Genomic DNA, 15,151 nt, shown 5'->3' with positions numbered 1-15,151 from the left:
CTGTGACTATCACAAATAAATAAAAATTTTAAAAAAATTTTAAAAAAAAAGGCCAGATACTGTTAAAAGGTCTATGCCAACCAAAGAAATTTACACTTTGGATGCAATTCCTATCAAAATATCACCGGCATTCTTCACAGAGCTAAAACAATCCTAAAATTTATATGGAACCACAGAATACCCCAAGCAGCCGAAGCAATCTTGGAAAAACAAAACAGGAGGTAACACATTCCAGACTTCCAGTTCTATTACAAAGCTGTAGTAACTCAGAAAGTATACTGTTAGTACAAAATGGACACACAGATTAATAAAACAACACTAAAAAATCTATAATTATATGATCATTTACTCTCTGACAAAGCAGGAAAAAATAATGGGAAAAAGTCTCTTCAACAAGTGCTGTTGGGAAACTGGATAGCTACTTGCAAAAACAATGAAAGTAGGCCATTTTCTTACACCATACACAAAATATACTCAAAATGTATCAAAGACCTAATTGTGAGATCTGAAAGTATAAAAATTCTAGAAGAGAGCAATTTCTCTGGTATTCCTGTAGCGACATTTTTCTAGACATGTCCCCTAAACTATGAGGATGCAGCAAAGGTGGTCCTAAGAGGAAAGTATATAGCAACACAGGCCTTTCTCAAGAAACAAGTTGCAAAGACACAACATAACCTGAAATCTAAAGGAGCTGATAAAAGAACAACAGATAAAGCCTAAATCTAGCAGGAGAAGAAAAATAATAGAGTGGACCATAAAGCAATGATATGGGGGAAAAAACAGAAAAGATCAATGAAATTAATAGCTGATTCTTCGAAAGAATTAATAAAATCGATAAATGCCTAGCCAGACTTATCAAAAAGAGAAAAGAGAAAGGACTCAAAGAAATAAAATCATGAATGAAAAAGAGATCACAAGCAACACTGAAGAAATACAATTATAAGAGAATATTGTCAGCAATTATATCCCAACAAATTAGGCAATTTGGATGCATTCCTAGAAATATATAAACTACTAAAACGGAAACAGGAAGAAATAGAAAATCTGAACAGAGCCATAACCAGCAAAGAAATTGAATCAGATCTCAAAGGTCTCCTAACAAACAAGAGTCCAGGGCCAGACGGCTTCCCAGGGGAATTCCACCAAACATTTAAATAATTAGTACCTATTCTGAAACTGTTCCAAAAACTAGAAATGGAAGAATAACTTCCAAACTCATTCTATGAGGCCAGCATCAATCCCAACACCAAATAAAGACCCCACCCAAAAGAAGTACAGATCAAAGATCCCTGATGAATATGGATGCAAAAATTGTCACCAAGATAGTAGCAAATTGGATCCAAAAGTTCATTAAAAGGATTATTTACCATGACCAAAAGGAATTTATTCCTGAGATGCAAGGGTGGTTCAACAGTTGCAAATCAACGTGATACACAACATTAATAAAAGACAAAATACAGCATTCTTTCTTGATTGAAACTCACTGCAGTATAAAGACAGAAGGAACTTACCTCAGTATCCTAAAAGCCATACAAAAAATCCACAGTGAATATCATCCTTAACAGGGAAAAACAGAGATTTTCTTCCAGGGTCAGGAATAAGACAGGGATGTCCACTCTCACTGCTGTTCAACATAGTGCTAGAAGTCCTAGCCTCAGAAATCAGACAAATAAAAAGCATCCAAATTGGCAAAGAAGTCAAACTTTCACTATTTGTAGACAACATGATACTTTATATAGAAAACCCAAAAGATTCCATCCCAAAATTGCTTGAACTGATGTAGGAATTCAGCAAAATCGCAGAATATAAAATCAATGCACAGAAGTCAGTTGCATTTCTATACACTAAACATGAACGGATGAAAGAAATGAAGGAATGGATCCCACTTACAATTGTCCCCCAAACCATAAGACACCTTGGAATAAACCAAAGAGGTAAAGGATCTGTACTCTGGATACTATGGAATGCTTATGAAAGAAATTGAGGAAGACATAAAGAAAAGGAAAAACATTCCATTCTCATGCATTGGAAGAACAAATATTGTTAATGCTACCCCAAAAGTTGTCTATTGCTACCCAGAGCAACCTACACATTCAGTGCAATCTCTATCAAAATACCAATTTTTAAAAGGTTTTATTTATTTATTCATGACAGATACACAGAGAGGGAGAGAGAGAGGCAGAGACACAGGCTGAGGGAGAAGCAGGCTCCATGCAGAGAGCCCAACGTGGGACTGGATCCCGAATCTCCAGGATCCGGCCCTGGGCTGAAGGTGGCGCTAAACCGCTGAGCCACCTGGGCTGCCCGCATTAGCATTTTTTACAGAGCTGGAACCAACAACTCTAAAATTTTTTAAAATAAATTTATCTTTTATTGGTGTTCAATTTGCCAACATATAGAATAACACCCGGTGCTCATCCCGTCAAGTGCCCACCTCAGTGCCCATCACCCCCACCCCCCACCCTCCTCTGCTTCTACCACCCCTAGTTCGTTTCCCAGAGTTAGGAGTCTTTCATGTTCTGTCTCCCTTTCTGATATTTCCCACTCATTTTTTCTCCTTTCTCCTTTATTCCCTTTCACTATTTTTTATCGTCCCCAAATGAATGAGATCATATAATGTTTGTCCTTCTCCAATTGACTTATTTCACTCAGCCATAATACTCTCCAGTTCCATCCACGTCGAAGCCAATGGTGGGTATTTGTCATTTCTAATGGCTGAGTAATATTCCATTGTATACATAAACCACATCTTCTTTATCCATTCATCTTTCTATGGACACCGAGGCTCCTTCCACAGTGCGGGTATTGTGGACATTGCTGCTACAAACATCGGGGTGCAGGTGTCCCGGCATTTCATTGCATCTGTATCTTTGGGGAAAATCCCCAACAGTGCAATTGCTGGGTCCATAGAGCAGATCTATTTTTAACTCTTTGAGGAACCTCCACACAGTTTTCCAGAGTTGCTGCACCAGTTCACATTCCCACCAACAGTGCAGGAGGGTCCCCCTTTCTCCACATCCTCTCCAACATTTGTGGTTTCCTGCTTTGTTAATTTTCCCCATTCTCACTGGTGTGAGGTGGGATCTCATGGTGGTTTTGATTTGTAGTTCCCTGATGGCAAGTGAGCGGAGCATTTTCTCATGTGCTTGTTGGCCACGTCTATGTCTTCCTCTGTGAGATTTCTCTTCATGTCTTTTGCCCATTTCATGATTGGATTGTTTCTTTGCTGTTGAGTTTAAGAAGTTCTTTATAGATCTTGGAAACTAGCCCTTTATCTGATATGTCATTTGCAAATATCCTCTCCCATTCTGTAGGTTGTCTTTGAGTTTTGTTGATGGTATCTTTTGCTGTGCAAAAGCTTCTTATCTTGATGAAGTCCCAATAATTCATTTTTGCTTTTGTTTCTCTTGCCTTCATGGATTAATCTTGCAAGAAGTTACTGTGGCCAAGTTCAGAAAGGGTGTTGCCTGTGTTCTCCTCTAGGATTTTGATGGAATCTTGTCTTACATTAAGATCTTTCATCCATTTTGAGTTTATCTTTGTGGATGGTGCAAGAGAGTGGTCTAGTTTCATTCTTCTGCACGTGGATGTCCAATTTTCCCAGCACCATTTATTGAAGAGACTGTCTTTTTTCCAGTGGATAGATAGTCTTTCCTCCTTTGTCGAATACTATTTGGCTATAAAGTTGAGGTTCCACTTCTGGATTCTCTATTCTGTTCCATTGATCTATGAAACAACCCTAAAATTTGTATGAAACCAGAAAAGACCTCAAATCACCAAAGTAATGTTGAAAAAGAAAACCAAAGCTGGAGGCAGCAAAATTCTGGACTTCAAGCTGTATTACAAAGCTCTGATCATCAAGACAGTATGGTTCTGATACAAAACAGACACATATATCGATGAGACAGAATAGAGAACCCAGAAATGGACCATCAACTCTACGGTCAACTAATCTTTGACAAAGCAGGAAAGAACATCCAGTGGAAAAAGACATTTTTTCAACAAATGGTGTTAGGAAAATTATACAGCCACATGCAGAAGAATGAAACTGGACCACTTTCTTACACCATACACAAAGATAAGCTCAAAATGGGCGAAACACCTAAATGTGAGACAGGAATCCATCAAAATCCTAGTGGAGAATACATACAGGCAGCAATCTGTTGAACTCAGCCGCAGCAACTTCTTTCTAGACATGTCTCTGGAGACAAGGGAAACAAAAGCAAAAGTGAACTACTGAAACCTCATCAGGATAAAAATTTTTGCACAGTAAAGGAAAAAACCAACAAAACTAAAAGGCAACTATGGAATGGGAGAAGATATTTGCAATGATCTTATCAGGTCAAGGGCTAGTATCCAAAATCGATAAAGAACTTATCAAACTCAAGCAAAAAATTCAGTTGAGAAATGGACAGAAGACATGAACAGACGTTTGTCCAAATAAGACATACACATGGCCAACAGACACATGAGAAAATGTTCCACGTGACTTGTCATCAGGGAAATACAGATCAAAGCCAAAATGAGATGCCACCTCACACCAGTCAGAATGGCTAAAATTAACAAGACAGAAAACAACTGATGTTAGCAAGGATGTGGAGAAAGGGAACCCTTTTACACTCTTGGTGAGAATGCAGACTTTTGCAGCCTCTGTGGAAAACAGAATGGAAGTTCCTCAAAAACTGAAAAATAAAACCATCCTACCACGCAGTAATTGTACTATTAGGTATTTATCTAAAGGATACAAACATAGTTATTCAAAGTAGCTCAAGCAGTCCAATGTTTATAGCAGCAGTGCGTACAACAGCCAAAATATGGAAAGAGCCAAGATGCCCATTGAGAGGTGAATGGAGAAGCAATATATATGGATATAATATGGAATATTACCCAACCATCAAAAAGAATGAAATCTTGCCATTTGCAGTGATGTGACTAGAACTAGAGGGTATGATGCTAAGTGAAGTAAGTCAGTCAGAGAAAGACAGATACCATAATATTTCACACATACGTAAAATTTAAGAAATAAGACAGATGAACATAGGGGAAAGGAAGGAAAAATAAGATGAAAATTGAGAGGGAGGCAAACCATGGGAGACTCTTAACACTAGGAAACAAACAGGGTTGCTGGAGGGGAGGGGAGTGAGGGGATGAGGTAAATGGGTGATGGACATTAAGGCAGGCACATGATGTAATGAGCACTGGATGTTATATGCAACTGATGAATCACTAAGCTCTGCCTCTGAAACTAGTAAAACTATTCGGACTGTATCAAAACAAAATGCTTCTGCACAGTGTAGGAATCATCAACAAAACTAAAAGGCAACCTATGAAATGGTCTGGGGATATAGTGCACAGCACGGTGACTATAGTTAACAATATTATATATTTGAAAGTTGATAAGAATGTAAACCTTAAAAGTTCACATCACAAGAAAAAGAATTTGTAACCATGTGAGGTGTGGATGTTAATTAAATTTATTGTAGTAATTTCACAGTATATATATATATATTTCAAATTAATATGCAGTACACTGTTTACTGGAATTTAAATAAAAATATTTTTAAACTGTTATATTCTTTACATTTATGCAATATTACATGTCATTTATATGTCAATAAAGCTGGAAAAATTAATTTTTAAAATTGTTTTTACGTTTTCCATCCACACCTCAGAGACAGTGCTATTATCCTTATTGGGCTTTTCGTTGGTTAATTTACATTCTTGAACTTGTACTATCTCATTATTCCTTGGCTCAAAGACCTCCAGTAGGCAGGAAGATACAAAACAATAATAAAAGTAGCCAAGAATTACCATGTTTGTGAAATCACTTAATTCTCACAGCAACTCCATGATATAGGGACTACTACCATGATCATCTTGTAGCTTAAAGATAAAGAGGGGCATGGAAAGCTGAAATAACATCCACTTTGGAAGAGCTAGTAACAGAAGGGGTAGGAATTTGAACCCAGTTAGGGATGAATCTTATGTTCATCCATAAACCCACTTCCTTAAACTACCTCTCTACAGTTTACAAGAACAGTTGTTGCCTCAGGAAGACTACACCCTGGAACATCCTCACTCAGAAAACAATCACAGGATGTAGAAGCCACCAGAAGGCAGGTAACTTCCACTTTTTATTCTATACTTCTACATTCTGAGGGTTTTTTTGCAACAAACATGTATTCTTTGTAATGATCATTATCCATAAAGATGGTACTTAAAATGGAAGACAGGGCATGACAAGTTTTTCAAAGAAAAGGATAAATTTAGCCCCAAGATCACAAAACTAAGGAGTATGCCCCCACACTCTCCCTCTATCTCTGGTAAGCACCAATCTATTCTGTTTCTATCAATTATTATGTAAGTGAGATTATAAGTGTTCGTCATTCTCTGACTTATTTCACCTAGCATAATTCCTCCAATGTCTATCCATGTTGTCATAAATGGCAAGATTTTCTTTATGGCCAAATAGTATTCCTTCATCCATTCATTTGTTGATAGATACTTAGGTTGTTACCATTGGTTAGCTATGGTGAATAATGCTGTGATGAATATGGGGTGTAGACATATTCAGGGTGGTGATTTTGTTTCATTAAGTTATATATCCAGAAGTGCATCTATTTATAGTTTCTTGAGGACCCTTCCTACTGTTTTCCATAGTGGCTGTCCCAATTTCCACTCTCAGATGGACCGCTTTCAGACAGTAAAGAGTGTCCCTGAGGAGAGCAGTGCTAGCCACTTGGATGGACACATGAAAGGACAAAGTTAGAGGGACCCAGGTAGAAGGAATGGGGCACTGAGAGGGGGGAATCCAAGGGCTTCTGTTCCTGTTATGACTTTGATTGCACCTCCAAAAGAGATATATTGAAGTCCTAAGCCCTGGATACCTGAGAATATGATCTTATTTGGAAATAGGGTCATTGCTGATGTTATCAGTTAAATGAGGTCATACTGAAATAATGTGGGCCCCAACCTAATACGGCTAGTGTCCCTATCCCTATAAAAAGAGGAGGGAGACACACAAGGGAACTCCATGTGAAGATGGAGGCAGAGATCAGAGTGATGTGTCTATAAGCCAAGGGGTGACAAAGATTGCTGCAGCCACCAGAAGCCAGGACAAAGGCATGGGACAGTATCTTCTCCACAGCCTCCTGAAGGAGCCAACCCTGCTGGCTCCATGTTCAGACTTTTAGATGCCACAACTGTGAGAATACACATTTTTGTTGTTTAAGCTACCTGGTTGGTGGCACTCTGTTATGGTAGTCCTAAGAAACCAAGACAGTTACCTTCATAATTTGAACCCAAGATGCCTCCCTGCTGCACACCTTCACACACACACCACCCTGTCCAAACTTTCATTCATAGCCCTCACATGAAACTTTCTAGTTTTTGACTTCTAGGCTTATTTTGTTAACTGGAAAACTTCCATATCTTCATCCTAACTCTTTTTCATTCACCCTTATATGTTCTGCCCATTACATGTTCGTATGGGGTTAGAAAATACCTTCTGGTCCTGTGAATTAGTGAGTGGGGAAGAGTGCTTTAAGCTGGTAGTAAGAAGTAGTTAGGGTGACATTTTCTTATAGTCATTTCCTTTCATGATCCCATGGCAGCTGGATGTAGAGTCTTGATTCTCACTGAGCAGTGGTCTCAGGGAAGCATCCCTATGCTGGGCCAAGAATCCCACCCAGACCTGCACATAACCTTTACCTCCCCTGGTTTACTGGCAAGATTGTCTGAGCATCACAATGTTGTGCACAATGCCCTGCACATCAGGACCTGCAGCCCTACTTCTTGTTATCAGGCCACCTGCCGGTACATCCTTACTCTGACTTGCCCACGTCTCAGATGAACAGTGGTGGGCCTCAGGATGACACCTTACTCTTAGCTCTCCAGACTGGCTTTTGAGGAGTTCCATCCCCACCTCTTGAAATAACCAAAAATCTGGGATTCAGGGTTGGGACCCTCATTCTTGGTATTGGTGGTTTCTCCACATGACAACTGCCTTTTCATTTTCCCTCTAGGCCTCAGGGAGTGGGATTTTCACAGGCTTACATGAATCTTACCTGAATCCCATTTATCTTCCAAGCCTCAGGTTCAGAAAAATGCTGCCTATCTGTGCTCTTGAATTACAAGCTCTATGAAAAGTGACGAGTGAGAGCATTATAGCAGCAGCTATAGCTAAACTTTATTCAAATCTAGTCATGCTAGCATTGTTCTAGGTGCTTTGAGCCTAGGCACTCTGGCTCCAGAATCCAGGTAAAAAAAAAACTGTAAGCTTTTATACTTCCCTTAGGCCCAGGTTCTTAGAAGGGATATGATAGATATTGGTGAGTACATCAAGGGCCAGAAATTGAGGGGGAAATGAGTAACTGGTTGTCTTTCTCCAGGGTGGGTTCCACCATGAACACTGCCTGTGCTCAACCCAATTCTATCACTTCCAGACCCTTCTCTGCCTTCTCAAACTTCGACCTAACTTTGGCCATTTGACATGTTCAGAAAAGGGTGGAATTTTGATGAGTTGGACATCTGCCAGGTATATAAGTGAATACCATAAAGAGGGCTTGAGTGTGTTTATGAAGCTTTTATTTCCTCCTCCGCCTAAGCATGACATAGTCTATCCTTGGAAGAAGTACAAACACCATCTGTCCCTTGTCAGGCCCAGTGACCAGAGGGCTTGGTCACTCAAAGAACCTGTACTCTTGGGTGGCAGGCTACCAGGGATTGTGCAAGCATTGGGTGGCCCCAGGCTGGGGGTGGACAACTTGACACCATCACATCTCTTTGGTCTGTGTCTTCCTACGTGTTTTTAGGGGTAGACAGTAATAAAAATTCCCTGCCTGAAATGATAGTCAGTGACTGAAGAACTAATGTTTCCCTCTGCCCTGGCTTCTCTTCATTTCTATCTTTCTCTTTAGAATGAGAAAGTTGGCTGTGACACCCTGTTTCAAAGACTCACATCCGAGGAAAATCCATTCTCAACAAGGCAGAAGATCAGGCCATTTGAGCATGCCCTGTGCCAATGAAAGCACATGTTCAGTTGTATACATTTGCCCTTGCTTTCAGATGTTTTTATTCTTGGTCTGCATCCTTCACCTTGAGATTTTAGAAGCTAGAAACACTTTCTTCTACTTAGTTGTAAGTCAGATGCTATTGCATGGAAACTTCATGGTCTTTAGCCAGCAGGGTGGACAGCAAGTTAGAGATGACAGCCATGTGTTATCCTGGTATCAGCCAGGCTAAGTACTGCTAAGTACTAAGAGGCTAAGTACCGCTGCTATACCAAGTGACTCCAAGGTGTCAGAAGCTACAAAATTAAAGATTTATTTCTTGCTCACACCATCTGGGTCAGCCGCATGTCTACTCTAAATCATATTAACCTGGGACTCAAGTTGATGGAGAAGATGCTTTCTAAAGAATTGCTGGGTGTCATGGTGGAGGGAAGAAAGAGCATGGAGATTAACACCACTGAACTGTGCAATTAAAAATGTTTAATATAGGGACGCCTGGGTGGCTCAGCTGTTGAGCATCTGCCTTTGGCTCAGGGCATAATCCTGAAGTCCCAGTATCAAGCCCCACATTGGACTCCCTGCATGGAGCCTGCTTCTCCCTCTGCCTGTATCTCTGCCTGTCTCTGTGTGTGTGTGTGTGTGTGTGTGTGTCTCATGAATAAATAAGTAAAATCTTTAAAAATTTTTAAGATAGTATTTTTTTACCTTATATGCATTGTACCACAATAAAAAAATGAAGAGAGATAGAGAGAACCATACTCCAAGTATACCCTAGCTTCTGCTGGAACATAGAATACACATTTCTGCTCACATTTTAGTATTCAGAGCAAATCATATGACCATGTCTATTGTCAGTGAGACAAGGAAGTATACTCTACCCTAACAGAGTGTCAGTGAATCTCTGAAGATACTAATACATTCTCTCAGACCCTGTTTCTTTTCACGAGCAAGCCCTTGGCTATTCCTCTAAGAACTGGGGAGGTAGGGCAGCAACAGATAGAGCTAGCTTTCTGTGGTTCTCCTGATGTTGAGAGCAGTTGGTGGTGGAGGCAACAGGCACGAGACAAAATTAGGAGACCCACATCACCTCTCAGTCAACTTTAGCCAAGTTTTGCATTTCTCTGAGCCTCAGATTCTTCATCTGAGGAATCAGAGATTAGATCAGACAAGTGCTGATGTTGGTGCCAGCTGGAGCTTTCCTGTGCATCTTCTATTTTACCCTACTTTCTTATGTTGAATTCTACCCAGATAGGACTGGGGGTGTGGGGTGGTGGGAGGAGGCAGGGTGGGAGACACTGGTAAAAAGACTGGACAATCCTTGTTCTGCATCACCTCATTGAAGTATGACACTCCCATTCTAACAAGTGCTAACAAACCATCCCTCCACTGGTTTATTCCATGGACCAATGCAGAAGGGCTCCTTGAGAAGTGGAAAGACTAAAGACAAAAGGATTTGAAGCACAGAATCCTTTAATAATGGTAGCCCATTTGGGCATCGCTCTCTCTATGGTTCAAAGGGGAAATTCCTTCTGGGGTTTGCTTCTGTACAGGGAAGCTCTTACAATATGTTGAGGAGAAGGTTGTTCTTCAAGCAAGTGTGTCCCAAGGACCTTCTCAGCAACACTAGGAGATAATAAAACATTCAGGTAAAACTACCAGTGCTGCCAAGATGAGCTCTATAACCAAGGGGACTTCCAAGGTGAGTGCCAACACATCTCTGCTCTCCCTCCCTTCCCATCCTTTATCCCAATCCATTGTCTTATGTCTGTCTTTTTTTTAATTTTTTTAAATTTATTTATTTATGATAGTCATACAGAGAGAGAGAGAGAGAGAGAGAGAGAGGCAGAGACACAGGCAGAGGGAGAAGCAGGCTCCATGCACCGGGAGCCCGACATGGAACTCGATCCTAGGTCTCCAGGATTGCGCCCTGGGCCAAAGGCAGGCGCCAAACCGCTGCGCCACCCAGGGATCCCTTATGTCTGTCTTCTAAGTACCTTCCTACGACCTGTCTCTCTGCTTCTGAGCTGCCTATTGATTTTCCTCACTGACTGTCTTTCCTTCCTGTGAAGGGATAGGCACAAGCCCTTCTTTTAAGGAAGACTGAATGGCAGCTGGGCGGCTGGGATGGGTCCTCAGGATTTACACTAAGTATGAGTTTGTAGGTTTAAATTGTTTGCTTTTCCATTCCAGTTGAAAAGTGTTTGTCCTTGCCTATTTATTTCTTAACTCTCTCAACAGTATTTTTTTATTGAAGTATAATTAACATACAGTATTATATTAGTTTCAGGTGTACAATACAGCGATTCAACAATTCTATATATTGCTCGGGGCTCATCAAGATAAATGTACTCTTAATCTCTTTCACCTATATAATCCATCTTCCACCCACCTACCTGCTAGCAACCATCAGTTTATGCTATTTAAGAGTGGTTTTTGTTTGCCTTTTTAAAAACCTTTGTTTGCTAATTTGTTTCATTTTTAAAATTCTATATATGAGTGAAATCACATGATAGATATTTATTTTTCCTTGACTGCCTTATTTCACTTAGCATTTATGCTCTAAATCCATCCATGTTATTTGAAATGGAAAGATCTCATCCGTTTTTATGGTTGTGTAATATCCTCTTGTATAGACACGCCTGGGTGGCTCAGTGCTTAAGCATCTGATTTTGGCTCAGGTTGTGATCCTGGGGTCCCAGGATTGAGTCCCATACTGGGCTCCCTGAAGGGAGCCTGCTTCTCCCTCTGCCTATATCTCTGCCTCTCTTTCTCTGTGTCTCTAATGAATAAATAAATTTATTTATTCATACACACACACACACATACATATCACGTGTTCTTTATCCATTCTTCAGTCCATGGACACCCGGGTTGTTTTTTCATATATCAGCTATTGCAAATAATTCTACAATAAACATAGGGGTGCATATATCTTTTCAAATTAGTGTTTTTCATTTTCTTTGGGTAAATACCCCAGTAATGAAATTATGGGATCATATGGAATTTCCATTTTTATTTTTTTGAGGAACCTCCATACTGTTTTCCACAGTGGCTATCCCCAATTTGCATTCCTACCAACAGCACACAAAGATTCCATTTTCTCTGCACCCTCACAAATAATTGTTATTTCCTATGTTTTTTATTTTAGCCATTCTGACAGGCATAAAGTGATATCTCATTATAGTTTGAACTTGCATTTTCCTGATGATTAGTGATGTTGAGAATCTTTTTTTATGTGTCCGTTGGCCATCTATATATCTTTCTTGGAAAAATGTCTATTCAGGTCCCATGCCCATTTTTTTTTTCCATGCCCATTTTTTTAATTTTATTTATTCATGATAGGCACACAGTGAGAGAGAGAGAGAGGCAGAGACATAGGCAGAGGGAGAAGCAGGCTCCATGCACCGGGAGCCCGAAGTGGGATTCGATCCCGGGTCTCCAGGATCGCGCCCTGGGCCAAAGGCAGGCGCCAAACCACTGCGCCACCCAGGGATCCCTCCATGCCCATTTTTTAATTGGATTATTCGTGGGGCTTTTTTGGTATTGAGTTGTATAAGCTCTTTATATATTTAGAATATTATTTATATATAATTTTTATTAGTGTTTATATTATTTATATATTTTATTTTTTATAAGTTATATATTATTTATATATTTAATTATATATTTAAAAGATATATATAATTTGCAAATATCTTTCTTCATTCAGTAGGTTGCCTTTTATTTTGTTGGTGATTTTCTTTGCTATGCAAAAGCTTTTTATTTTGGTGTAGTCCCAGTAGTTTATTTTTGTTTTATTTCCTTTGCTAAAGGAGATATATAAAGAAAAATGTGTCTACAGATGATGTGAAATTACTTCCAATGTTTGGTTATGGACTGGAAGAACGAGTATTGTCAAAATGTCCATACTACCCAAGCAATCTACAGATATGCAATTCCTATCAAAATACAACAGTATTTTTTACAGAACTAGAGAAAATAAAAGTAAAATTTGCACCACAAAAGACTGAGTAGCCAAAGCAATCCTGAGGGAATAAAGCTCAAAGTATCACAATCCCAGATTTCAAGATACACTACAGAGCTGTAGTGATCAAAACAGTATGGTACTGGCACAAAAACAGACACATAGATCAATGGAACAGAAGAGAGAATGCAGAAATAAACCCATGCTTGTATGGTCAATTTATCTATGGCAAAGGAGAGAAGAATATACAATGGGGGAAAAGGCAGTCTCTCCCAAAAATGTGCTGGGAAAACTGGGCAGCTACATGTATACAAAAGCATGAAACCAGACCACTTTTTTATGCCATTCACAGAAATAAGCTAAAAATGTATTAAAGACTTAGATGTGAAACTTGAAATGATAAAATTTCTTACCAGTATTTTTAAGACCACAAGTTACCTTCTGGCATCTAAGCATTTTTCTCCAGCCAGGGCAAAGGATCAATTCATGAAAGAAGCAAATAAACCAAATTCCTATAAGATCCTCTATCTTTCCACTTAATACCTACTCCCCTCTCACACACACACACAACACACACACACACACACACACACACCCTCCATGCCATCCTAGTTTTAAATAATTTTGATTTTGGGTGGAGGAATCATGGAATAAGCATGATCTTGTTGGGGGATAATAAATTCTCTGAGCTCCTTTTATGGCTTACTCTTTGAGATGAAAATTTTCTTTCTTCATTCAGTGCCTCAGGAATCCTCAGTACCCAATGGCATTAAGTGTCCTGCCTGCTACAACGTGTATGATGTTTCCTGCGACCCAGTTCTTCTTGCCTGCACTGGTACAGAGACAAAGCGTGTGGAAGTTATTGGCATAGGTACAACTATTTCCACAGGATTCTTGGTGTTCATTTTCTCAAAGGATATATCTGTGCTAGTTATCTTTGCTGTGTAATCATTACTCCAAAACTTGGCAGTTTAAAACAATGAGCATTTATTATTTCATGGCATCTGAGGGTCAGGAGTTTGGAAGTGGCCTAGCTAAGTGCTTCTGGCTGAGTTTCTCATGAAGTTGTAATCTAGCTGTCAGCAGGGCCTGTCACCAGGAAGACCTGCTTCCAAGATCACCCATGTAGTTGTCAGGCTTGGTTCTTCTCTACATGGGTCTCTGTGTGGGCTGCCTGGATGTCCTTATAATGTATTCCCCCACAGCAATGATGAGAGAGAGAGAGAGAGAGATAGAGAGAGAGAAGAGAAGAGAGAAGAGAGATAAGAGAGATGGAGGGAGGGAGGAAGAGCACTAACTGGCATTTCTCAGGGCAAATGATGACAGAGAGGGAGAAAAGGAGGAGAAGAGGGAGGGAGGAAGGAGATACTACAGTTTCAAAGTAATCAAATATCAGAAGGAACATTTCTTCACTTCTGTTGTATCCTGTTGGTTGCACAGATCAACTCTGATACAACATGGGAGAAGAGTATACAAGGACATGAATACTAAGAGATCGCAGGCCATCCTAGAGACTAACTACTATGTACAGCAAAGGCTGATACAGGGCCAAGTCCTAGTTCACTCTCCAAAGTTTGGAGGGAGCCATCTGTCAGAAGAGAGAAGGGGGAGAGGAGAGGACGAGGAGAGGAGAGGGAAGATGAAGAGAACACAACTGCTTTCCACAGGAAAGTCTGACACTTGGGAACATGTCATATCATGATCTCCTCGAATGGGAACTTGGGTCATTGGCCATCACCCTCTTCAACAAAGAGGGTGATACCTCAGTTCTGGTTTTTTTCATCACTACCATTATTGCTATTACCCAATCCCCATGAATAAGCATGATGATTCTGAAATCTGCAGAAGGACTTGCCATTTTCCTGAGGAGGAAAAAGTATGGACTTGTAATAAGATGCACAGATGCCATTCAGATAGAAAACAACAGGTACCAAGGGGCTGTTTAGGTGAATACATGAGTTCTGACCTCAGGCTTTTTCCTCTCTTCCAACTATCTCTTGCCTCGTCAGAAGGTACAGACTCCAATCTCAGCTATGCATCTGACACAGCAGGGGCCCTTTGGGATTCATCCTAAACTGAGATGTCGGGCCCAAAGGGAACTAAGGCTTGGTCCCTGGACAGAGATGGAGCTGTGGTTCTTGCTTCTTTCACAGAAGGCAGAGGGGAATTCTGGGGC

General features: G+C 40.1%; 2 long non-coding RNA genes across 3 annotated transcripts in view; one reads left to right on the top strand and one right to left on the bottom strand.

Annotated features, from left to right (window-relative positions):
• Positions 1-13,804, bottom strand: part of LOC119878541 — a 70,062-nt gene extending 56,258 nt beyond the window's left edge. Inside the window, exon 1 of the long non-coding RNA XR_005386985.1 lies at positions 13,682-13,804. This is a non-coding gene — a long non-coding RNA (uncharacterized LOC119878541). The remainder of the gene's footprint in view (positions 1-13,681) is intronic.
• Positions 1-14,782, top strand: part of LOC119878540 — a 73,247-nt gene extending 58,465 nt beyond the window's left edge. Inside the window, exons 3-6 of one of the 2 annotated variants that reach the window (XR_005386984.1) lie at positions 6,028-6,120; positions 10,562-10,710; positions 13,715-13,846; positions 14,416-14,782. This is a non-coding gene — a long non-coding RNA (uncharacterized LOC119878540). Of the gene's footprint in view, positions 1-6,027; positions 6,121-10,561; positions 10,711-13,714; positions 14,173-14,415 lie in introns of those variants that run through there. The other variant, XR_005386983.1, reaches the window with a different exon arrangement.
• The last annotated feature ends 369 nt before the right edge of the window (positions 14,783-15,151 follow it).

This window comes from Canis lupus, unplaced genomic scaffold (genome assembly GCF_011100685.1).
Source record: "Canis lupus familiaris isolate Mischka breed German Shepherd unplaced genomic scaffold, alternate assembly UU_Cfam_GSD_1.0 chrUn_S1707H1901, whole genome shotgun sequence".
Classification (NCBI taxonomy): domain Eukaryota; kingdom Metazoa; phylum Chordata; class Mammalia; order Carnivora; family Canidae; genus Canis; species Canis lupus.
This window is presented reverse-complemented; position numbering and strand designations above follow the sequence as displayed.